Below are 26035 nucleotides of genomic sequence, written 5' to 3'. Positions count from 1 at the left end.
GAGTAGTGAGTTCTCTATCAGGACTCCCTCTGTTGGTGAAGGGAGGTAATGAAGCTGATCTAAATGGCAGAGACCGGCCACCTGAGGAAGAGGACTGCGATTGGACATCAGGAGTTTCTGATTGGATTTAAGGCAGCCGACTCCCTAGTTTCTTGCTGGCGATTTTTCCTGACTGTGGCTTCTGGTTTCCAGTTTGGTTCCTGCCTTCCTAAAGCTAAGTTTTCTCTGCTATTGTTCATATGAGATTTTGTCTGGTTTACTTAGTTTTTGTGTTCAGCCAGCCCTGGCTGGGACTGGGCTGAATCCCCATTTTGTCTCTGATCAGTTGATCTCTTTTGCTCTGTCTTCAGAATATACCTGAGTGCTGATATAGTGATTTGAAGTCTAGCGACTTCAGGGCCTTTTTCTATCAGACGTGTTGGACATTTTTTTTGGCAGGGTTTTTTGCGTGATTGCAGACAGCAGCTTTTCTTTCCTGTCCTTTCTAGTTAGTGAGGGCCCCATCGTTTGCTCAGCCTATCTTTCTATCTGTGTCTGTGTTTTCATCTTGTTTCACAGACAATACATGTTGGGGGCTGTCTATTGCTTTGGGGTAGTTTAGATTTCCCCTTTCTTCCTTTATGCTTATTTAGTTCTCCGGCCGTGACGAGGCGTCTAGGACCTCCGTAGGCAAGCTCCATGGCTACTGCTAGTTGCCAACCTCTCTGGTTTTCTGGGCTTAGCTTGCTTTTTGTTTTTTTCCTCCTCGGTGACCCATTCATAACAGAATCACCAGCCATACCGCAGATTCTAGGGTACTCAAAAGCAGGAGAGAATTGTAAAAAAAAAAAAAAAAAAAAAGTGTCAGAATTTTTTTTTTGTATGTATATTTTCTTTTTTTTTCCTGGGGCCGTAGGAGGATTCTTTTTTTTTTTCTTTTTCTCCTTGATGGAGATTAAGCAATTGTCTGATCATGTGGAGCAGCTCGCTGCTGAAGTGCAGGGAATTTCCGCCTTTCTCACTCATTCACATGCTGTTGAACCAAGGATCCCTGCTCCTGATGTGTTTTCTGGGGATCGGTCTACCATCCCCTTGCTGCGCGGCGATCCCCAGGATTGGGTGTTTTCTTTGACACCTGAAGATCCTGTTTTGACTAATGTGGATGCATTTTTTCAAGCCTTGGAGTTGTTATATAATGAACCTAATGCTATTGATCAAGCTGAGAGAGCCCTATTGGCATTGAACCAGGGTCAGGATCCTGCAGAGTTATACTGTCAGAAATTCTGAAGGTGGGCGGTCCTTACTACATGGAATGCATTGGCAGCTCTCTTTCGGAAGGGTTTGTCTGAGACTTTAAAAGATACTATGGTGGGATTTCCTGTTTCCTCTGGTCTTGACGATTCTATGTCATTAGTAGAGTTGAGCGACTTTTGATTTTTTAGGGTCGCGTTTCGTTTCGTGAAACCCGACTTTTCTAAAAGTCGGGTCGAGCAAGATCGTCCGATTATAGGGAAAAGTCGGGGTCGTCCCGAAACACGAAACCCAATGTAAGTCAATGGGGAATAAAAGTCGGCAGTGAGAGGAGGACAGGAAACACACCTACAGTGCCCATTTGAATGCCAAAAGCATCAATTCTTCTTACTTAAGCTTGTCAACCTTAATTAACTTCATAATACAAGTTACGCACTGAAAAATGGGGGTTATTTGGCTAAAGTTGTGGGGGGGGAGGGCTGGCTGCAGGTTTTCATGTGCCCTGGGCGAAAGAGCGCCCCTTTAACACATACCACAACTCATCATGCTCCGATACGGCAGAGAAATAGCAGTATAGTACAATGAAAAATACCTCACTTTTTACATCTCATGACGAGGCCCATCTATTTCTCCATACAGAATCATTGGTCCCATATAATGTTTGAAACAGTATATGATGAGCTCCACATAATGCTACAGTATATGTTGGTCCCCATGGATGAAGCTCCACTGTCTTATGGGCCCAAATAATGCTCCAAACATAATGGGCCCCATTTCTAATGCTCTAGTGTATAATGGGCCCTGTAAATGCTGCTCCAGTGTCTGATGTACACCTTTGGAATGTTCCAGTGTATGGTGGGCCCCATCTATCATTCTCCAGAGTATAGTGCTCCCCAAAAATTGCTGTCCCAACATTGAAAACAATCAAATAAGTCTCCTCGCTAGGGAATCCCTGTACTTCTCTGGATTCCTCGTCGTCCCCATCTTCCATCTCACTGCACAGTATTTCAACTTTGCAAGTGCTGTGATCCTGGGCAAGCAGGGGGGGTCCACTCATTGGCGACGGCACTGGCACAGGGCCCATGATAGTACGGTGGTGTGTCTGATGGCGGGTGGGCCGAACCTGCACTTTCATCTGCAGCTTCCTCTTTGTCACCGTGTAAGATGGAACTGTATATGGGAAGGGTAACCTGAGTTTCATCAGGGTCAGATTCAGGTCATGTAGCATGCGAGGGGAATGTAGTGGTCTGGGTCAATGTACCAGCAGATTCATCGAGCAGTGGCTGGGCATCAGTGCACTTGTGTCGCCCCCAGGAGTACGGTTGCCACAGTGGCATTACCTTCTTCCTAGGGAGTGTGATGTCATGCTTGGGAGCAACGAAGGATCTCTCTAGCAGGTTAACTGATTGGGCGGCATTATTCCCACGAGTCATGACCCTCCAAACAGCGTTCATGAAGGCAAAGTGTTTGTTTTACGTGGGCAGTATGGTTGTAAAGCTGAACCTTAAAGGAATGTCCAGAAGGGCACCACCAGGAGTGGAGCCTACGGTTAAATTCGACTCCACCTGGGAAACCTCAACCATGCCAGATACAGAACAGATGCATACATTGCAAGCTTAATTCCGTTAACGAACGAGACTCCGTCATGCCCCGCGGTCCGAGTCCGGCTTACTAGAGGGACACGTGAGGCTCTGGCACATGAGATTGGCCAATAACTGGTGTGTCATGCCCTTACATGTCCGTGGCTGCATGTGCGCTACACTGAAAAGGCCAGCGTTTGTCGCTTACGGGTGCAGATAACCCGCTGAACAACGTTAGTGATGGGGATCACTGATTACAATTATTACCCGCGAACGATGATTTCCCAGTAAGTGCAGGTCAACCGCAGTTCCGGAATTAGGCCTAACCGTCATTCCTGAAAAAATTAAAAACTTACGTGTGCAAACCACAGGTGCTGTAGCTTGCTTAACAGCTCGCCAGCCGTTCTCACGCCCAGTATGGATTACACGTGATTGAACAAAGGTGAGAAAGGGTACTGTATCCCCAGATAACATGTATGGATAGCGTACACATTCAAAATATATGTCTATACATCAGGAGGCAGGCTCAGACGGTGTTAGGCCCAGTATGGATTACACGTGATTGCACAAAGGTTAGAAAGGGTACCGTATCCCCGGATAACATGTATGGATAGCGTACAAATTCAAAATATATGTCTATACATCAGGAGGCAGGCTCAGACGGTGTTAGGCCCAGTATGGATTGCACGTGATTGCACAAAGGTTAGAAAGGGTACCGTATCCCCGGATAACATGTATGGATAGCGTACACATTCAAAATATATGTCTCAGGAGGCAGGCTCAGACGGTGTCAGGCCCAGTATGGATTGCACGTGATTGCACAAAGGTTAGAAAGTGTACCGTATCCCCGGATAACATGTATGGATAGCGTACACATTCAAAATATATGTCTCAGGAGGCAGGCTCAGACGGTGTTAGGCCCAGTATGGATTGCACGTGATTGCACAAAGGTTAGAAAGGGTACCGTATCCCCGGATAACATGTATGGATAGCGTACACATTCAAAATATATGTCTCAGGAGGCAGGCTCAGACGGTGTCAGGCCCAGTATGGATTGCACGTGATTGCACAAAGGTTAGAAAGGGTACCGTATCCCCGGATAACATGTATGGATAGCGTACACATTCAAAATATATGTCTCAGGAGGCAGGCTCAGACGGTGTTAGGCCCAGTATGGATTGCACGTGATTGCACAAAGGTTAGAAAGGGTACCGTATCCCCGGATAACATGTATGGATAGCGTACACATTCAAAATATATGTCTCAGGAGGCAGGCTCAGACGGTGTCAGGCCCAGTATGGATTGCACGTGATTGCACAAAGGTTAGAAAGGGTACCGTATCCCCGGATAACATGTATGGATAGCGTACACATTCAAAATATATGTCTCAGGAGGCAGGCTCAGACGGTGTTAGGCCCAGTATGGATTGCACGTGATTGCACAAAGGTTAGAAAGGGTACCGTATCCCCGGATAACATGTATGGATAGCGTACACATTCAAAATATATGTCTCAGGAGGCAGGCTCAGACGGTGTCAGGCCCAGTATGGATTGCACGTGATTGCACAAAGGTTAGAAAGGGTACCGTATCCCCGGATAACATGTATGGATAGCGTACACATTCAAAATATATGTCTCAGGAGGCAGGCTCAGACGGTGTTAGGCCCAGTATGGATTGCACGTGATTGCACAAAGGTTAGAAAGGGTACCGTATCCCCAGATAACATGTATGGATAGCGTACACATTCAAAATATATGTCTATACATCAGGAGGCAGGCTCAGACGGTGTCAGGCCCAGTATGGATTGCACGTGATTGCACCAAGGTTAGAAAGGGTACCGTATCCCCGGATAACATGTATGGATAGCGTACACATTCAAAATATATGTCTCAGGAGGCAGGCTCAGACGGTGTCAGGCCCAGTATGGATTGCACGTGATTGCACAAAGGTTAGAAAGGGTAACGTATCCCCGGATAACATGTATGGATAGCGTACACATTCAAAATATATGTCTCAGGAGGCAGGCTCAGATGGTGTTAGGCCCAGTATGGATTGCACGTGATTGCACAAAGGTTAGAAAGGGTACCGTATCCCCGGATAACATGTATGGATAGCGTACACATTCAAAATATATGTCTCAGGAGGCAGGCTCAGACGGTGTTAGGCCCAGTATGGATTGCACGTGATTGCACAAAGGTTAGAAAGGGTACCGTATCCCCAGATAACATGTATGGATAGCGTACACATTCAAAATATATGTCTCAGGAGGCAGGCTCAGACGGTGTCAGGCAGAGTATGGATTTGACAGCCCAGATTACACAGCGGAGGAGCAGGGAGAGGTAAAGATTGCAACTGCTGGGGCCCTGCCCAAGCAAGGGGGGCCCACTCGTGGGCGTCGGTACTGGCACTGGGCCCCTCATAGTACAGCGGTGTGTCTGACGGCGGGTGTGCACCACCACCGTCAGAGACACTTGATTGCACTATGAGGGACCCTGTGCCAGTGCCCGCGCCCAAGAGTCGGCCTACCCACCTGTCCAGGGCAACGGCACTCGCACGGTGTCGTGCGCTAGGTGGTGACCCCGGCCATGGGGGGGGAGGCAGCACAGTTAGGGAGTTTTAGAAAGTGGCATATGTTGATGTTGGACATTCAGCTGATGCAAAAGGCGAAATAGGTGAAGTCCCAGGAAGAGGTGGACCAAAGCAAGCCATTTTTCTGTCACCCTATGTGTCATCAGGGGAAGGTGGGACAAAATCCTTGGAAACCCATGCATGGTTCATTTTAATGAAAGTTAGATCATCCACATTTTGGGTTGACAGACGGGTCCTTTTTTCTGTCAGGATTGATCCAGCTGCACTGAAGACTCTTTCCGATAGCACACTTGCAGCTGGGCAAGCGAGCTCCTGTAAGGCATATTGGGCCAATTCAGGCCAGGTGTCCAGTTTAGCGGCCCAATAGTCAAAGGGGAATGACCTGTGTGGGAGAACATCGATATGGGAGGAAAAGTAGTTTGTAACCATAGTTGACAACTGCTGTCTCCTGTCACTTTCCATCAATGCAGTATTACCAGTTGTGTGAGCGGTATTTGAAAAATCAGTCCACAACATTGTCATGAAACCCCTGTCTCCAACGCCACTTCTGCTGTGTGCACCACGAACACCTCTGCCAAGCTGCCCCTGGCCCGTACGGCTCGTGTGAGAACCATCACCGCTGCTGTGTGCTGGGAATGCCTCAAGCAACCGATTTACCAGAGTTGCTTGTTTATTAGCCAATATTAGGTCAAGGTTCTCCTGTGGCATGATGTTTTGTAATTTGCCTTTATAGCGTGGATCCAGGATGCTGGCCAACCAGTAGTCGTCATCGTTCATCATTTTGGCAATGCGGGGGTCCCTTTTTAGGATCTGCAAGGCATAATCTGACATGTGGGCCAATGTTCCTGGTGTCAATGATGCACTGCGAGTGCTGGGTGGAGTAGCACTTTCTGGCAAATCCACATCCCTCCAGTCATGCACAAACCCTGTACCAGACCTTGCCATGCCAACATTTTCACTTGCCCCACGAGATGCATCCTCCTCCCCTAAGTAATCATCTCCATCATCATCCTCCTCCTCCTCTTCTTCCTCCACCTCGTCCAGGAGAGGTCCCTGAGCAGACAATGGCTGAATGTCATCAAGGATTCCCTCCTCCTCTTCCTCCTCATCAACATTGGCTGCAGACGCCTGCTCCTTAAGGTGCGTCAAAGTTTGCATGAGCAGACGCATAAGTGGGATGCTCATGCTTAGGATGGCGTCGTCTGCGCTTACCAGCCGTGTGCATTCCTCAAAACACTGAAGGACTTTACAGAGGTCTTTCAGCTTCGACCACTGCACACCTGTCAACTCCATGTCTGCTCTCAAAGTGCCTGGCCGTGTATCCTCCCACAAATGCATTATGGCCTGCCTCTGCTCGCACAGCCGCTCCACCATGTGCAGGGTGGAGTTGCACCTTGTTGCAATGTCGATAATGAGGCGGTGGTTGGGAAGGTGGAGCAATCGCTGCAACTTCTGCATACGAACGGAGTGTACAGGCGACCGGCGGATGTGCGCGCACAGTCTTCGCACCTTCTGGAGCAGGGCTGTTAACTCCGGATAATTTTTGAGGAAGCACTGCACCACCAGGTTCAAGGTGTGAGCCAAGCAAGGTATGTGGCTGAGTTTTGAAAGGGCTATGGCTGCCACAAAATTACGGCCGTTATCACTAACTACCTTGCCTGCCTCAAGATGTACACTGCCCAGCCATGACTCAGTTTGTCGCTTCAAGTACTCGGCCAGCACCTCGGCGGTGTGTCTGTCGCCCAAACACATCATCTGCAACACAGCCTGCTGACGCTTTCCACTAGCTGCTCGATAGGGGGACACATCGTGTGCAACAGTGGCAGCTGCAGATGGAGTGCTCGTATGAATGCGCTCTGTGGACGAGCTTTCGCTTCTGGAGGAGGAGGAGGAGGGTCGAACGCCTACAGCCAACTGTTTCCTATACCGTGGGCTAGGCAGCACTGTCCCACCACCGCTGTCCCCTGTGGACCCTGCATCCACCACATTAACCCAGTGCGCAGTGATGGACACGTAACGGCCCTGGCCATGCCGACTGGACCATGCATCAGTTGTGAGGTGCACCTTTCCTCTCACTGACTGCTTGAGTGCATGGACAATGCGGTCTTTCACATGATGGTGGAGGGCTGGGATGGCTTTGCGAGAGAAGAAGTGGCGACTGGGTAGGTCATAGCGTGGTACTGCATAGGCCATGAGTTCGCAGAAAGCTGTGCTTTCCACCAACCGAAAGGGCATCATCTCAAACGAGATTAGTTTGGCAATGTGGGCGTTCAAACCCAGTGTACGCGGATGAGAGACTGAGTACTTTCTTGACCTACTCATAGAGTCTGTGAGGGTGAGCTGGACTTGAGAGCTGCATATGGTGGAAGTAGCGGTGGACAGGGAGGACTGAGAGAGGGTTGATGATGGTGATGGAGTTGGTGTTCTTTCTGATGGCCTAGAATCAGTCTTTCGTTGATATAACAGTGGGATTCCCTGACTGCTGTGGCCTTGCAACGACACCTCAACATTTGCTGCTGTGCTAACCGGTGGGCTAACAGTGGGGGAAACAATGTAGCGTTGCTGACTACCTTCGTTGTGATCAGTTGCACATGTGGCACTTGAGGTTTGGTGTTGTGTCCACGCTTGCAAGTGCATGCTGGTTAAATGTCTAAGCATGCAACTGGTATTCAAATTTTTCAGATTTTTCCCTCGGCTAAAGGTCTTTGCGCACTTCTTACAGATAACCTTGGCCTGATCATGAGGATTTTGTTCAAAAAAGTGCCACACTGCACTCTTCCTACTTTGGCATTTTGCGGCCTAGCACGCTTTGATCTTTTGACCCTCTGGACAAGCTGTCTAGCAACTCTTTTTATGTTTGGAACCTGTCTTTGGAGTGCTATGGGCCTGCCAGATAACAGCTGTTGCGATGTCGATGTCTGCTGTGGATGCTCCTCATCTGAGCTATTGGAAGCAGCACCCTCTTCCCCCAATGGATGCCAATCTGGGTCAACAACTGGGTCATCCATCACCTCCTCTTCTATGTCATGTGCACCTTCCTCTGTGTCACCGTGTATGGTGGTATAGTGTGCGGGAAGGGGCACCTGAGTCTCATCAGGGTCAGAATCTGGCTCTGTACACTGCGAGGACAATGTAGTGCTCTGAGTGAATGTACCAGCAGAATCATCCATCAGCGGCTGTGCATCAGTGCACTCCATGTCAGATTCATCTTGGCCTGGGTAATTCACCATTTGACTTGATAATCCAGGCATGGTATGTGAAAACAGCTCCATGGAGTAATCAGTAGTATGGCCTGCGTCATCCTTCAATCTTGGTTGGGGTGAAGGACACAAGGAAAGGTGTGGTTCATGAACATGAGCCTCCAATGACGACTCAGTGCTTTTACTTTTTACAACTGAAGAAGAGGAGGCGATAGAGCTGGAGGCTGAGTCAGCAATGTAAGACCAAACTTTTTCCTGATGCTCTGGCTTTAAAAGCGGTTTGCCAACTCCTAGAAAACTAAGCGTTCGAGGCCTTATGTAGCCAGACGATGATGCAGGCTCAACACCTCCTGCATTCGGTCCTATTTTGCTCTTGCCACTACCATCAGATCCACCACCAACACCATCATTACCAGCTGCCAACCCCCGCCCAATTCCACGGCCTCTTCCACCAGCCTTCCTCATTTTTGGTAGAAATGTAGACAAAATCCAACAAACTATGTAGTAATGTAAAACAAGGTACAAGGTGTCTATAGGACAGGGGAGATTTTGAATTTCTGCAGACACTTGTGGACACTGGACACTTGTGGATTGTGTGAGGCCCAATGAATATCTGAGCGCTATGTGACAGGCTCGATGGCACAGCTGTGACCAAAGTGACGAGAGGATAAGGGAGATTTTGAATCTCTGCACACACTTTTGGACACTGGACACTTGTGGATTGTGTGAGGCCCAATGAATATCTGAGCGCTATGTGACAGGCTCGATGGCACAGCTGTGACCAAAGTGACGAGAGGATAAGGGAGATTTTGAATCTCTGCACACACTTTTGGACACTGGACACTTGTGGATTGTGTGAGGCCCAATGAATATCTGAGCGCTATGTGACAGGCTCGATGGCACAGCTGTGACCAAAGTGACGAGAGGATAAGGGAGATTTTGAATCTCTGCACACACTTTTGGACACTGGACACTTGTGGATTGTGTGAGGCCCAATGAATATCTGAACGCTATGTGACAGGCTCGATGGCACAACTGTGACCAAAGTGACGAGAGGATAAGGGAGATTTTGAATCTCTGCGCACACTTTTGGACACTGGACACTTGTGGATTGTGTGAGGCCCAATGAATATCTGAGCGCTATGTGACAGGCTCGATGGCACAGCTGTGACCAAAGTGACGAGAGGATAAGGGTGATTTTGAATCTCTGCACACACTTTTGGACACTGGACACTTGTGGATTGTGTGAGGCCCAATGAATATCTGAGCGCTATGTGACAGGCTCGATGGCACAGCTGTGACCAAAGTGACGAAAGGATAAGGGAGATTTTGAATCTCGGCGCACACTTTTGGACACTGGACACGTGTGGATTGTGTGAGGCCCAATGAATATCTGAGCGCTATGTGACAGGCTCAATGGCACAGCTGTGACCAAAGTGACGAGAGGATAAGGGAGATTTTGAATCTCTGCGCACACTTTTGGACACTGGACACTTGTGGATTGTGTGAGGCCCAATGAATATCTGAGCGCTATGTGACAGGCTCGATGGCACAGCTGTGACCAAAGTGACGAGAGGATAAGGGAGATTTTGAATCTCTGCGCACACTTTTGGACACTGGACACTTGTGGATTGTGTGAGGCCCAATGAATATCTGAGCGCTATGTGACAGGCTCGATGGCACAGCTGTGAACAAAGTGACGAGAGGATAAGGGAGATTTTGAATCTCTGCACACACTTTTGGACACTGGACACTTGTGGATTGTGTGAGGCCCAATGAATATCTGAGCGCTATGTGACAGGCTCGATGGCACAGCTGTGACCAAAGTGACGAGAGGATAAGGGAGATTTTGAATCTCTGCGCACACTTTTGGACACTGGACACTTGTGGATTGTGTGAGGCCCAATGAATATCTGAGCGCTATGTGACAGGCTCAATGGCACAGCTGTGACCAAAGTGACGAGAGGATAAGGGAGATTTTGAATCTCTGCGCACACTTTTGGACACTGGACACTTGTGGATTGTGTGAGGCCCAATGAATATCTGAGCGCTATGTGACAGGCTCGATGGCACAGCTGTGACCAAAGTGACGAGAGGATAAGGGAGATTTTGAATCTCTGCGCACACTTTTGGACACTGGACACTTGTGGATTGTGTGAGGCCCAATGAATATCTGAGCGCTATGTGACAGGCTCGATGGCACAGCTGTGAACAAAGTGACGAGAGGATAAGGGAGATTTTGAATCTCTGCGCACACTTTTGGACACTGGACACTTGTGGATTGTGTGAGGCCCAATGAATATCTGAGCGCTATGTGACAGGCTCGATGGCACAGCTGTGACCAAAGTGACGAAAGGATAAGGGAGATTTTGAATCTCTGCACACACTTTTGGACACTGGACACTTGTGGATTGTGTGAGGCCCAATGAATATCTGAGCGCTATGTGACAGGCTCGATGGCACAGCTGTGACCAAAGTGACGAGAGGATAAGGGAGATTTTGAATCTCTGCGCACACTTTTGGACACTGGACACTTGTGGATTGTGTGAGGCCCAATGAATATCTGAGCGCTATGTGACAGGCTCGATGGCACAGCTGTGACCAAAGTGACGAGAGGATAAGGGAGATTTTGAATCTCTGCGCACACTTTTGGACACTGGACACTTGTGGATTGTGTGAGGCCCAATGAATATCTGAGCGCTATGTGACAGGCTCGATGGCACAGCTGTGACCAAAGTGACGAGAGGATAAGGGAGATTTTGAATCTCTGCGCACACTTTTGGACACTGGACACTTGTGGATTGTGTGAGGCCCAATGAATATCTGAGCGCTATGTGACAGGCTCGATGGCATAGCTGTGACCAAAGTGACGAGAGGATAAGGGAGATTTTGAATCTCTGCGCACACTTTTGGACACTGGACACTTGTGGATTGTGTGAGGCCCAATGAATATCTGAGCACTATGTGACAGGCTCGATGGCACAGCTGTGACCAAAGTGACGAGAGGATAAGGGAGATTTTGAATCTCTGCGCACACTTTTGGACACTGGACACTTGTGGATTGTGTGAGGCCCAATGAATATCTGAGCGCTATGTGACAGGCTCGATGGCACAGCTGTGACCAAAGTGACTACAGGATAAGGGAGATTGGATTGCTTTTAAAAAAGCAGTTTGCGGAGCAGTGGGTAAACAGCAATGCCAGCCTGTCAGGAAGCCTTAAAAGGCAGCCCAACAACCAACACCACTGATACACCACAATATAGCCTCCCCTTGCACTGCACACACAGTGACTTGTGTGTTGTGCAGGCCAAATTGCTAGCAGCAGAAGCAGTTTTTTTGTCTTCTTCCCTGCCTAACGCTCTCCCTACAGAATCAGCAGCAACCTCTCCCTATACTGAGATCGGCAGAAGTAAGATGGCGGTCGGCGTGCACACCCTTTTATACCCCCTGTGACGCCCACCAAAGCAAGCCAATCACTTGCATGCCCTTCTGAAAGATTTTGGGGACCCCTGCCTATGTCACCACGTTGCCCACAGTGTCCGTGGATCCTGATTGGCTGTAAAAGAGCGCAAAACAAACTTTTGAAACGCGACTTTGGCGCGTAAGTCGCCGACCTCGTGGCCGACCTCATCCTAGGGTCGGGTTTCGTTTCATGAAACCCGACTTTGCCAAAAGTCGGCGACTTTTGAAATTTTTCGACCTGTTTCGCTCAACTCTAGTCATTAGCCATTCAAGTTGATCGGCGTTTACGTGAACGCAAGACTACACGGGAGGCGCTGCCACATTTTAAACAAATGTCTGAACCTATGCAATGTGATGGAGTTTTGTCTAGGGCGCAACGTCAGGAGTTTAGAAGGCGTAATAAGCTGTGTTTTTTCTGTGGAGATGCCTCTCATGTTATTTCTGTCTGCCCTAAACGAGAGAAACGTTTTGCACACACATTTGCTGTGGGTGGTGTACAACCTAAGTTTCTTTTGGCAATTACTCTGATCTGCTCCTTATCCACATTTTCCGCGAAGGCTTTTGTGGATTCAGGAGCGGCCTTGAATCTAATGGACTTGGATTTTGCTAAACGTTGTGGTTTTCCTATGACACCTCTGCGGACACCTATTCCTTTGAGGGGTATTGATGCTACTCCTTTGGCGAAGAATAAACCTCAGTTTTGGATCCAGGTGATAATGCGGGTCGCCCCAGACCACGAAGAAAATGGCAGATTTTTGGTGTTGCATAGTTTATATGATACCATTGTTCTGGGTTTTCCCTGGTTGCAAATCCATAATCCAGTTTTGGATTGGAAATCTGTGTCTGTGGTGAGTTGGGGTTGTCGGTGTGCTCTTGGCGACACTCCTGTTTTCTCCACCTCTCCCCAGTCGCATGATGTTCCTGACTATTTGGCTGATTTTTATGATGTATTTAGTGAGAGCAAGTCTGCGTCTTTGCCTCCTCATAGGAGTTATGACTGTGCAATTGAGTTGAGACCTGGGTGTAAATTTCCCAAGGGTCGACTTTTCAATGTATCTATATCCGAACACGAGGCTATGCGATCTCATATTAAGGAGTCGTTGGAGAAGGGTCATATTAGACCATCCTCTTCGCCCTTAGGTGCTGTTTTTTTTTTCGTGGCCAAGAAAGATGGTTCATTAAGGCCTTGTATTGGCTATCGTTCCCTCAACAAAATTACGGTTAAATTTGAGTATCCGTTACCCCTGATTTCTTCTCCAGAGTCAAAGGTGCTTGCTGGTTTACTAAGCTTGACCTCAGGGGGGCGTATAATCTTATTCGCATCAAGCATGGGGATGAATGGAAGAGGGCGTTTAATACTCCGGAGAGACATTTTGAGTACCTGGTGATGCCTTTTGAGCTCACTAATGCCCCTTCTGTCTTCTAATCCTTCATGAATTATATTTTCCAGGACTTTGTGGATAAGTTTTTGATCATCTATCTGGATGATATTTTGATCTTTTCCAGGGATTGGGATTCTCATGTGGAACATGTTCGGACTGTGTTCCGGATTTTGAGGGAGAATTCCTTGTATGTTAAGGTATCGAAGTGCCTTTTTGGTGTACAGAGGATTTCATTTTTGGGATTTATTTTGTCTCCGTCAACTATTGAAATGGACCCGGCCAAGGTACAGGCCATTTATGATTGGCTGCAGCCCACTTCTTTGAAGGCTCTCCAGAAGTTTTAGGGTTTTGCTAATTTTTATCGTAAATTTATAGCCAATTTTTCTGGTATTGCTAAACCACTGACTGATTTAACTAAGAAGGGTGCTGATGTGCTGAATTGGTCTTCAGAGGCTGTTTCGGCCTTTCAGGAGCTAAAGCGGAGGTTCACTTCTGCTCCGGTTTTGCGGCAACCTGATGTCTCACTTCCTTTTCAGGTGGAGGTAGATGCTTCAGAGATTGGTGCAGGAGCTGTTTTGTCCCAAAAAGATCCGGTGACGTCTAAAATGAATCCCTGTGCCTTCTTTTCCCGAAAGTTCTCCCCATCTGAATGCAACTATGATGTGGGGAATCGGGAATTGTTAGCCATGAAATGGGCATTTGAGGAGTGGAGACATTGGTTGGAGGGAGCTAGACATCAAGTTGTGGTCCTCACTGACCACAAGAATTTGATTTACCTTGAGTCGGCCAAACGCTTGAATCCTACACAGGCTAGGTGGGCCTTGTTTTTTACACGTTTTGATTTTGTGGTCTCCTTTCTTCCAGGCACTAAGAATGTTAAGGCAGACGCCCTTTCTACGAGTTTCTTTGCTGATTCTCCTATTGTGACCAAGCCTACTACCATCCTAGGTGAGGGGGTAGTTCTTTCTGCCATCTCGCCCGATTTGAGACGTGCTCTGGAAGAATTCCAGGAGGACAAACCTGAGCGTTGTCCTATGGGAAAATTGTATGTTCCTGACCAGTGGAGGAAGAGAGTGATGTCTGAAGTTCATTGCTCCGCATTGGCTGGTCATCCAGGTATTTTTGGCACCACAGATTTGGTGAGTCGGTCTTTTTGGTGGCCCGCCTTCTCGTGATGTCAGGAATTTTGTGCAGTCCTGTGGAACTTGTTCCCGGTCTAAACCCTGTTCTCGCTCTAGTGGGTTGTTGATGCCCTTGCCGGTGCCTAAGAGGCCATGGACCCATATTTCAATGGATTTTATTTCTGATCTTCCTGTCTCTCAGAGAATGACTTATCTGGGTGATTTGTGATAGATTCTCTAAGATGGTCCATCTTGTACCACTACCAAAGTTGCCATCTTCCTCAGAGTTGGTACCCTTGTTTTTACAACAGGTGGTTCGGTTGAATGGGATTCCTCAGAACATTGTATCGGACAGAGGAGTTCAGTTTGTTTCCAGATTCTGGAAAGACTTTTGTTCCAAGCTGGGAATTCAGTTGTCCTTCTCCTCTGCGTTTCACCCTCAGACCAATGGGCAGACGGAGAGAACAAACCAGACTTTGGAGTCCTATTTGAGATGTTTTATATCTGATCAGGATGATTGGGTTTCATTTTTGCCCTTGGCCGAATTCGCTTTAAATAATAGAGCTAGTTCTGCCACCTTGATGTCGCCCTTTTTCTGTAACTTTGGGTTTCATCCTCGATTTTCTTCAGGGCAAGTGGAATCTTCAGCCTGCCCAGGTGTTGACACTGTGGTACAGAGAATGCAGCAGATTTAGGACCAAGTAGTGGATAAGTTGTTTCTCTCCCAGGAAAAGGCCCAGCGGTTTTCTAACCGGCATAGGACCATTGGTCACCGGTTTAAAGTGGGTTATATGGTTTGGTTGTCAAAGAATATCTCTATGAAGGTGGCTTCTCCAAAGTTCATGCCAAGATTTATTGGACCTTACAAGATTTTGGAGATTCTTAATCCGGTTTCTTTTCGATTGGCTCTTCCTGTTACGTTTAAGATCCATAACGTGTTTCATAAGTCGCTGTTGAAGGGATATGTTGAGCCAGTAGTTTCTATACTACATATCTAAAGGGCTGTCACATTGTAGAAGGCTCAACTTTATTCTCATTTGCACAAGGAAAGACTAGAAGCAATGGGATGAAACTGAATGGGAGGAGACACAGATTAGATATTAGAAAAAACTTTTTGACAGTTAGAGTGATCAATGAGTGGAACAGGCTGCCACGAGAAGTGGTGAGTTCTCCTTCAATGGAAGTCTTCAAACAGAGGCTGGACAGACATCTGACTGGGATGATTTAGCGAATCCTGCTTTGAGCAGGGGGTTGGACCAGATGGCCCAGGAGGTCCCTTCCAACTCTACGATTCTATGATTCTATGATTCTATGGCTGCACCTCCTGACCCTGTATTGGTTGAAGGTAATGTGGAATATGAGGTAGAGAAAATACTGGATTCTCGTCTGGCTAGACAGAGACTCCAGTATTTGGTCAAGTGGAAGGGTTATGGCCAGGAGGACAATTCTTGGGTCTCTGCCTCTGATATTCATGCCGATAGATTGGTTTGTGCTTTTCATCGGGCCCATCCTGATCGGCCCGGTGGCGTGGATGAGGGTTCGGTGACCCCTCCTCAAGGGGGCAGGTGCTGTTGTGAGCTCATTTTCGGGTTTGCCTCTGGCTTCTGGTGAGGGTTATGGAGCTGGCTGTGCTGACAGAGGAGTAGTGAGTTCTCTATCTGGACTCCCTCTGTTGGTGAAGGGAGGTAATGAAGCTGATCTAAATGGCAGAGACCGGCCACCTGAGGAAGAGGACTGCGATTGGACATCAGGAGTTTCTGATTGGATTTAAGGCAGCCAACTCCCTAGTTTCTTGCTGGTGATTTTTCCTGACTGTGGCTTCTGGCTTCCAGTTTGGTTCCTGCCTTCTGAAAGCTAAGTTTTCTCTGCTATTGTTCATATGAGTTTTTGTTTGGTTTACTTAGTTTTTGTGTTCAGCCAGCCCTGGCTGGGATTGGGCTGAATCCGCATTTTGTCTCTGATCAGCTGATCTCTTTTGCTCTGTCTTCAGAATATACCTGAGTGCTGATATAGTGATTTGAAGTCTAGCGACTTCAGGGCCTTTTTCTATCAGACGTGTTGGACATTTTTTTTGGCAGGGTTTTTGCGTGATTGCAGACAGCAGCTTTTCTTTCCTGTCCTTTCTAGTTAGTGAGGGCCCCATCGTTTGCTCAGCCTATCTTTCTATCTGTGTCTGTGTTTTCTTCTTGTTTCACCGACAATACATGTTGGGGGCTGTCTACTGCTTTGGGGTCTGCTCTGGGGCAGTTTAGATTTCCCCTTTCTTCCTTTAGGCTTATTTAGTTCTCCGGCCGTGACGAGGCGTCTAGGACCTCCGTAGTCACACTCCACGGCTACTGCTAGTTGTTGTGGATAGGATCAGGGGTCTGCAATCCGCTAGTTACCAACCTCTCCAGTTTTCTGGGCTTAGCTTGCTTTTTGTTTTTTCCTCCTCGGTGACTCATTCAAAACAGGACTCCATGCAAAAATGACGGACCCGTACATATTTGTTGAGCTGTTTTAGGTCTAGTATTGGCCTGACACTGCCTCTTTTCTTGGGAACTACAAATAGATTGGAGTAGAACCCTCGGAATCTTTCGTTCGCGGGTACTGGTACTACGACTCATGCTTGAAGGAGAGAGGAGACCACTTGGTGAAAGGCACGGGCCTAGTCTGGTGGTGTTGGTGGAGTAGAGAGGAAGAACCGGTTTGGTGGAGTGGAAGTGAACTCTATCTTGTATCCGGAAGACACTATTTCCCTGACCCACCTGTCTTCTGTAGTAGGCAGCCAGACTTGCTGAAAGAGTAGAAGTCGCCCGCCTACTGGTGGGATGTCTTCCGGAGTTCGTGAGTCATGATGAAGCGAAGTTCTGAGGTTTTCCTCCCTTGGGTTTCGCTTGGCCTGCTTTTGACTGCCAAATACTGTCCGGTCTCGGCGCCGTCCGTGAGTTGTCCCTGCATGGAGAGCGGTTACAATTTTGCGCTGGGCGTGAGACGGACCAGACCAAAGAATTCCGAAAAGATCGGAATCTTGTTTGGTTTCGCCGTTTAAACGTGCGTTTAGGTTTCAGTTGAGGCAGAGAAGTACTCTTACCCCCAGTGGCATTGGATATCATTGTGTCCAACTTTTCGCCGAAAAGCCTTCCACTGAGGTACGGAAGATGGGTGAGGGACTTCTCTGAGGCCGCATCCGCTTTCCATTCCAGCAGCCAGAGGATACGCCGAATCGTAATGGCGTTTGCCGCTATCCCCGCTAGACCTCTTGCTGAGTCTAGGGCTGCATGAAGCATGTAGACTGCTACTACTGCTATTTGAACCGCTGGGTCCGAGAGCCCGGGACTTGAAGCTTGAAGCCCCTCCTGAAGTTTTTTGGCCCAAGCCAGGATGGCCTTGGCCGCCCAAACTGAAGCAAACGCAGGGGCTAGGGAGGCCCCTGCCGCTTCGAAAATGGAACAAGCCGTGCGTTCTACTTGGCGGTCTGCTGCGTCCCTGAGGGTTGAGCCATCTGGCAGTGAGAGTATGGTCTGTGCTGCTAGTCTAGATACCGTGGGGGGGGGATCTGTCCACACTTTGGTGTCCTTCTGAGAGAAGGGTTACTTCACTTCCAGATATTTGCAATTGGCAAATTTTTTCTCGGGCTGCGAAAACTGCTTAGTAAGTATCATTTGAAACTCATGGTGATTAAGGAAGACCTTAGGCGGTTTCAGAACACTTTCAAAGCAAATCTTATGTCCTGGGGCTTCCGAGGCTGGATCTGAAATTTCCAGCACCTGATGGATGGCAGAAATTATGTCCTCAACTAGCGCTGTATTGCTAGGGGGACAAGGTACCACAGACCTCTCCGTTTCGTTGTCTGAGTCGGAGTCACAGATGCCTTCCGAATCCTGTGTATCGCTAAGACGTTCCCTGGTGGGCGATGTGGGGCGGAGGTCCTCTGTGGTAGGGGATCTCTGTGGAGAACTGCATTGTCTGTCACTGATAGGGGACTGCCTAGGTGACCTGGAATGACGGTGCCTCTCCCTGGGGGGGCTGACCATGTGCTATAGGACGACGCAGGTGATCGCGACCTGTGGGTCCGTTTACGTCTGTGAGAGTCGGAAACAGCATGTTCCTGAGACAAGTTGTCCGTTTGCTGGGTAACGTTCACAGCAGAGCCACAACCCTGCAGAGCTTGCAGCAATGTAGCGGTTAAGTTATCTATGGACTGTCATAGGCTGTGACATCTGAGTAGCCCATTCCGGCATGGTATCTGATACTGAAGCATTGGTAGGGACTCCCTGGGGTTCTGACCCAGAGTTCTGGATGCAATCCCGGCAGTGTGGCTACGTGCTGCCACTGGGGAGAGTGGTTTTGCAGGCTGTGCAGAATGCATAGAAACAGTCCTGCCTGGTTCTCTTTCTTGAGCCTGGCATAGTGCACAGACGATGGCTCTCAGGGATGCTACAGGGGTGGCTACGCAGAGGAACTCACAGAGAGCCGTATAGGTAATATGGATTCACAGCTGAGTAAAGAGAACCCAGCTGTGATCTTACCCCACCAGTGTGCGCCTAGGTCCAGCGCCAATTTACAGTTCTGTGCCCCCCGGAGACTGCTGTGGTTCTCCTACTTGCTGCATGCGTCCGTTGTGGGATATGGCCTGCAGCCAAAAAATGGCCACCGGGACGCTGAGGAGAGAAAGGAGGGGGCGGAGAGCTGGGGCGGAGAGCTGAAAAGGGCGTGCTGGGCTATGTAAAAACGCGCCCTTTCTGCCTCGATCCACCCCTCCTCTGACACTATAGAGTATCATTTTAGTCATCCGGGGGCGGGCGGAGAAAAGGCGGCGGCTTCAGCTAGGCCGAAGCCGCGGTCTCAAGTAGAGATCTGATGCCCAGAAGGGCTCCAGGGCGGCGCGGTAGTCCGGGAGGGGGTCGGATCTGCACCAGACCCCCCCGGAATGGGCGACTGGCTCGCGGTGGGGGCAGCAGGGGTAGCGGTTCCTGATTAGGGGTCCCTGTGAGGCGCTATGAGGCCGCTGCTGCTGCAGAGACGGGGCGCAGGGAGCCCTGTCTCTGCTGTTCCATGTCTGCCTGCACCCTCCCCCGGCCCCAGCAGGATCCCACAGCTGGTCTGGGGTCCCTGGTGCAGACTGCTACCTATTCACCGACTCTACCTGAGGTGTCTCAACCTAATGCCCCCTGAGGGGCATTAGGGAGGGTGCGTCTGTCACCGTCAGGGGGTCTTCATCCTCGCCTCGACCTCAACCCAGACCCCAAAGGGGTTGGGGAAGGAGAGGGGTCTCAACTTCGGACCAGTACCCGAGGGACTGTGGAAGGAGCGACATGGGGAATAGCCATCTCCACTTCAACTGAGCACCCCTAAAAATCTGTATCCGGACGAAAAAGAAAAACGGAAAAAAGGTGTGCCTCCTTGCGACACTAAGCAAAAACTGGAGAAGGCGGACGCCGTCCAGGGGTGTATACTGCAGAGGAGGAGCCATAGTTAATCTTGTTCAGATTATGCATAGTGTCGCCTCCTAGTGGACAGCAGCATAACACCCATGGTTCTGTGTCCCCCAATGAGGCGACAGAGTAAATTTATTAAAAAAAAAAACCCTATTAAATTCATTTTTTAGAAATAAAAAAAACCCCCAAAACAATAAAAGTACACATATTTAGTATTGCCGCGTCCATAACGACCCGCCCTATAAAACTGTCCCATTTGTTAACCTCTTTAGCGAAACCCCTTAAAAAATAAAAATTAAAAAATCAAAGCAAAAAAATAACGCTTTATTATCATACCGCCGAACAAAAAGTGCAATAACGCGCGATCAAAAAGACTGATATAAAAACCATGGCATCACTGAAAACGTCATCTTGTCCCGCAAAAAACGAGCTGCCACACAGCATCATCAGCGAAAAAATAAAAAAGTTATAGCTTGCAGAATAAAGCGATGCAAAAATAATTATTTTTTATATAAAATTGTTTTTATTGCATAAAAGCGCCAAAACATAAAAAAAGACCTAAATGAGGTATCGCCGTAACCGTACTGACCCGAAGAATAAAACCGCTTTATCAATATTACCACACGCGGAACAGTGTAAACGCACCCCCCAAAAGAAATTCATGAAATGCTGGTTTTTGTTCATTCTGAGTCCAAAAAAACAGAATAAAAAGCGATCAAAAAATGTCACATGCCCGAAAATGGTACCAATAAAAAATGTCAACTCGTCCCTCAAAAAATAAGACCTCACATGACTCGGTGGGTCAAATATGGAAAAATTATTGCTCTCAAAATGTGGTGATGCAAAAACTATTTTTACAATAAAAAGCGTCTTTTATTTAGCATATGACAGCTGCCAAACATAAAAACCGCCATAAATAGTAAATCAAACCCCCCGTTATCACCCCGTTAGTTAGGGAAAAATAATAAAATTATCCCCACATATGGGGTATCAGCATACTCAGGACAAATTGCAAAACAACTTTTGGGGTCCAATTTCTCCTGTTACCCTTAGGAAAATAAAAAATTGGGGGCAAACATCATTTTTGTGGAAAAAAATATGATTTTCACGCCCGGGCGTTATTAACTTCTGTGAAGCCCTTGGTGGTTCAAAGTGCTCACCACACATCTAGATAAGTTCCTTAAGGGGTCTAGTTTCCAAAATGGGGTCACTTGCGGGGGGTTTCCACTGTTTAGGAACATCAGGGGCTCTCCAAACGTGACATGGCATCCCATCTGAATTCCAGCCAATTTTGCATTGAAAAAGTCAAATGGCGCTCCTTCCCTTCTGAGCTCTGCCATGCGCCGAAACAGTGATTTCCCTCACATATCAGGTATCAGCGTACTCAGGACAAATTGCACAATAACTTTTGCAGTCCAATTTCTCCTGTTACCCTTGGTAAAATAAAAAAAAAATTGGACCTGAAGTAATTTTTTTGTGAAAAAAGTTAAATGTTCATTTTTTTTTTTTTAAACATTCAAAAAATTCCTGTGAAGCACCTGAAGGGTTAATAAACTTCTTGAATGTTGTTTTGAGCACCTTAAGGGGTGCAGTTTTCAGAATGGTGTCACTTTTGGGTATTTTCTATCATATAGACCAGTGGTCCCCAACCTTTTTTGCACCAGGGACCGGTTTCAAGCAAGACCATTCTTCCATGGCCCGGCAGGGCGGGGATGGAGGTGTGGCAGGGGCGGGGCTTTGGTCATAAGGGGGCGGGGCTATGGACACGGTTGTAGTGTAGCAGTGCATACTTATAATTAAATAACATTTATAATGTGACTCAACTCACCATAGGTTTTGAATGAGTGCTCCATCACCCCCATCATTGCCTTCACCCCATCACTCCCTTCTCCCCATCATTGCCACCACCCCATCACTCCCTTCTCCCCATCATTGCCTTCACCCCATCACCCCCTTCTCCCCATCATTGCCTTCACCCCATCACTCCCTTCTCCCCATCATTACCTTCACCCCATCACTCCCTTCTCCCCATCATTGCCTTCACCCCATCACCCCCTTCTCCCCATCATTGCCTTCACCCCATCACTCCCTTCTCCCCATCATTGCCACCACCCCATCACTCCCTTCTCCCCATCATTGCCACCACCCCATCACCCCCTTCTCCCCATCATTGCCTTCACCCCATCACTCCCTTCTCCGCATCATTGCCTTCACCCCATCAATCCCTTCTCCACATCATTGCCTTCACCCCATCACCCCTTCTTCCCATCACCCCTTCTCCCCATCATTGCCTTCACCCCATCACTCCCTTTTCCCCATCATTGCCACCACCCCATCACTCCCTTCTCCCCATCATTGCCTTCACCCCATCACTGCCGTCTCTCCATCATTGCCTTCACCCCATCACTGCCGTCTCTCCATCACTCCCATCATGGCCTTCTCCCATTACCCCCTCATGGCCTTCTCTCCCCATCAAGGTCTTCTCCTCATGTCCCCATCTCCTGCAGGGCCAGGCTACACAAACACAGACAAACACACACACACAGACATACATGTACACACACAGACAGACTTACATACACACACACACATTATACATACACACAGACACCACATCTCTCCTCTCCCCTTGCCGGCCCCCCGCGCTTCCTCGCTCTGACACAGCAGCGGCGCGCTCCTCTCTTTGTCAGTCAGACAGGAAGCGCGGGCGGCGGGCAGGAAGCTGGACGCATTGGACGGGTCCTTGCAGCTCCGCTCCTGCTATTCCCTCTTGCAGGCAGCGGAGCTGCTTGGATCGCTCCCTGGCCGCCGCTACACACGCCGCTAAGAACTGCTGCGCGCAGCCCCAGCCCCCGCTACGCCACTGACCGCCCCTGGCTCCCCTTGTGTCCGCGGACCGGCAAGGGCACTGCAGCGGCCCGGTGCTGGGCCGCGGACCGGCGGTTGGGGACCCCTGATATAGACCCCTCAAAGTGATTTCAAATGTGATGTGGTCCGTAAAAATAAAATGGTGCTGGAAAAATGAGAAATCGCTGGTCAACTTTTAACCCTTATGACCTCCTAACAAAAAAAAAAAATTTTGGTTCCAAAATTGTGCTGATGTAAACATGTGGGAAATGTTACTTATTAAGTTTTTTGTGTGCCATACCTCTGTGATTTAAGGGCATAAAAATTCAGAGTTGGAAAACTGCGAAATTTTCAAAATTTTCGCCAAATTTCCGTTTTTTTCACAAATAAATGCAAGTTATTTGAATGAAATTTTACCACTAACATGAAGTACAATATGTCATGAGAAAACAATGTCAGAATCACTGGGATCCATGGAAGCGTTTCAGAGTTATTACCTCATAAAGGGCCCGGTCATGAACGTGCAAACCACCCTTGGGGGTAAGGGGTTAATCAATGTAACGTGTGTGTTGTGGGACAAATCTGAAAATTTGCAACAGAAAAGATATGTAAATGGAACTACATTTATATAATTCTATACTTACCAATGCCAAAAAATAGTGGACACGTAAAAATAGCTGTGCCTGGACTAGTACATGGTACCAACATGGGCAACATGCAGGCTCTAAAGACCAACTCCTCTGTAAGAGGCACAATCACCTGGTTACGAAGCCATATCGCATGTCAGTGAAACAGAGCATCCAGAAACAGGGATCTGCAGGTTGCAAGCAAGGACAAGAAAAAAAAAAGACCCAGGATGAAAGTGCCATACAGAGTGTCCCTACATTAGTGCCATGGTCGCACTCAGAGAGAAATACTTACCAAAAGCAACTTTCAAGCCATCAAGAAAACCCCACGGGCAATCCAGAGACAGCTGGACCAGAGGGCCAAGGAACAAAATCTGCATTTGAAGACAAGAAAAGGTGATAAATGCAACATGAAAATGAAGCGTGAGGCTGCCAGTGCCGTGACGTCCCGTCTTACCATGGTAAGGAGCAGCGGTAACAAGGTTGCTGTGAAGATCCCGTCTAAGCGGAAACCCATGAGAGAAAGTATGGCTGCCTCTGTCTAGAGAGAACACAGAATTGCACACGCTGAGTTTCTAATGTAGGAGAAAGTGGAGCAATTTCTTGGAAGGGGCAAAAAAAAAAAAAAAAACCCAAAATAGTTGCAAAAGAAGAAAAAACCCTGTAGGAAGATGAAATATCACAGACAAAAGGCTGTTGCTGCAAACATACAGTGTCTGCAATCTTTATACTTCTGCACTTGAGCAGAATAGACCGTCAAGGGGGTGACGGCGCGCTGCAGCATGACAGACAAGAGAAGTGTTACCGGCAGGCGTTCCGGGGGGGAAAGGCAGCAGAGGAGGCGCTCCGGCGGGGACAGGCGGCAGAGGAGGCGTTCCGGCGGGGAAAGGCGGCAGAGGAGGCGCTCCGGCGGGGAAAGGCGGCAGAGGAGGCGCTCCGGCGGGGAAAGGCGGCAGAGGAGGCGCTCCGGCGGGGAAAGGCGGCAGAGGAGGCGCTCCGGCGGGGAAAGGCGGCAGAGGAGGCGCTCCGGCGGGGAAAGGCGGCAGAGGAGGCGCTCCGGCGGGGCAGACGGCAGAGGAGGCGCTCCGGCGGGGCAGACGGCAGAGGAGGCGCACCGGCGGGGCAGACGGCAGAGGAGGCGCTCCGGCAGGGCAGACGGCAGAGGAGGCGCTCCGGCAGGGCAGACGGCAGAAGAGGCGCTGCGGCAGGGCAGACGGCAGAGGAGGCGCTGCGGCAGGGAAGACGGCAGAGGAGGCGCTGCGGCAGGGAAGACGGCAGAGGAGGCGCTCCGGCAGGAAAGACGGCAGAGGAGGTGACGGACCTCCGGCGGGGCAGACGGCAGAGGCGGTGCCGGACCTCCGGCGGGGCAGACGGCAGAGGCGGTGCCGGACCTCTGGCGGGGCAGACCGCAGAGGCGGTGACGGACCTCCGGCGGGGCAGACGGCAGAGGCGGTGACGGACCTCTGTCTGTATTGTGACTTGTGTTATTCCCTAATGTCTGATATTTGTAGTGTGGATTCTACATTAGTGCAGTGTATGTGTACTCCCTGACTGCTTGTGGGGGCGCTCTGGTATTATGTGTACTCCCTGACTGCTTATGGGGGCGCTCTGGTATTATGTGTACTCCCTGACTGCTTGTGGGGGCGCTCTGGTATTATGTGTACTCCCTGACTGCTTGGGGGGGCGCTCTGGTATTATGTGCACTCCCTGACTGCTTATGGGGGCGCTCTGGTATTATGTGTACTCCCTGACTGTTTGTGGGGGCGCTCTGGTATTATGTGTACTCCCTGACTGCTTGTGGGGGCTCTCTGGTATTATGTGTACTCCCTGACTGCTTGTGGGGGTGCTCTGGTATTATGTGTACTCCCTGACTGCTTATGGGGGCGCTCTGGTATTATGTGTACTCCCTGACTGCTTGTGGGGGCGCTCTGGTATTATGTGTACTCCCTGACTGCATGTGGAGGCGCTCTGCTATTATGTGTATGTGGCGCCCCTGAGGCTTCAGTCGCCACAGAGGTACTGCACCTTCTCCTAAGGTGTAGTGCCCCACCATCCAGGTAAGGTGGGAACTCCTGACCACACTCCACACCTGCATTCCACACACGGGATAGTTCAGTGGGGCCACCTAACAGCTTCAGGCTGGGGGGTTAGCAGAGCACCCCTCGTGGAACCCTGCTTCGTAACACGAGATGTGCTGGGAGGCGGGTGAAGCAAGATGATACAAGAGAGTGGGAAGAGTGAGGTCAAGGGGAAGATAGATGGAGAGAGAGAGACGAAGAGAAGATGGATGTCTGAGGGATGTGCTGCAGCAGGTCCCAGTGATCTGGGCTGCTGGCACGGGAAAGACATAGAAAGAGACTGATAACCTAACCTTCCAGAAGAGAGACAGAACAGATCGGAACGAAGGAGAATAGGACAGTGGGAAGCGGGTTGAGTAAGAGAAAGAACCCTTCCAGTCCAGAGCGCAAAGGCCGGGGCCCGGTCCCCGAGGTTGATCGGATCTTTTATGTCCAGCAACAGACACCGGTGGAGTAGTGAGCCGCTAACACCTTACTCCCATCATAGACTTGGGACACAA

At 49.1% G+C, this 26035-nt stretch overlaps 1 pseudogene; it reads right to left on the bottom strand.

Annotated features, from left to right (window-relative positions):
* LOC141092350 (CAAX prenyl protease 2-like) overlaps positions 1-24051 on the bottom strand; it is a 140293-nt pseudogene extending 116242 nt beyond the window's left edge.
* Between the last annotated feature and the right edge of the window lie 1984 nt (positions 24052-26035).

Source organism: Dendrobates tinctorius, unplaced genomic scaffold (assembly GCF_039654945.1).
Source record: "Dendrobates tinctorius isolate UK_male_01 unplaced genomic scaffold, ASM3965494v1 ptg000059l, whole genome shotgun sequence".
In the NCBI taxonomy this organism is placed as follows: Eukaryota; Metazoa; Chordata; class Amphibia; order Anura; family Dendrobatidae; genus Dendrobates; species Dendrobates tinctorius.
Note: the sequence above shows the minus strand (reverse complement) of the source record. Positions and strands in the feature narration are given on the sequence as shown.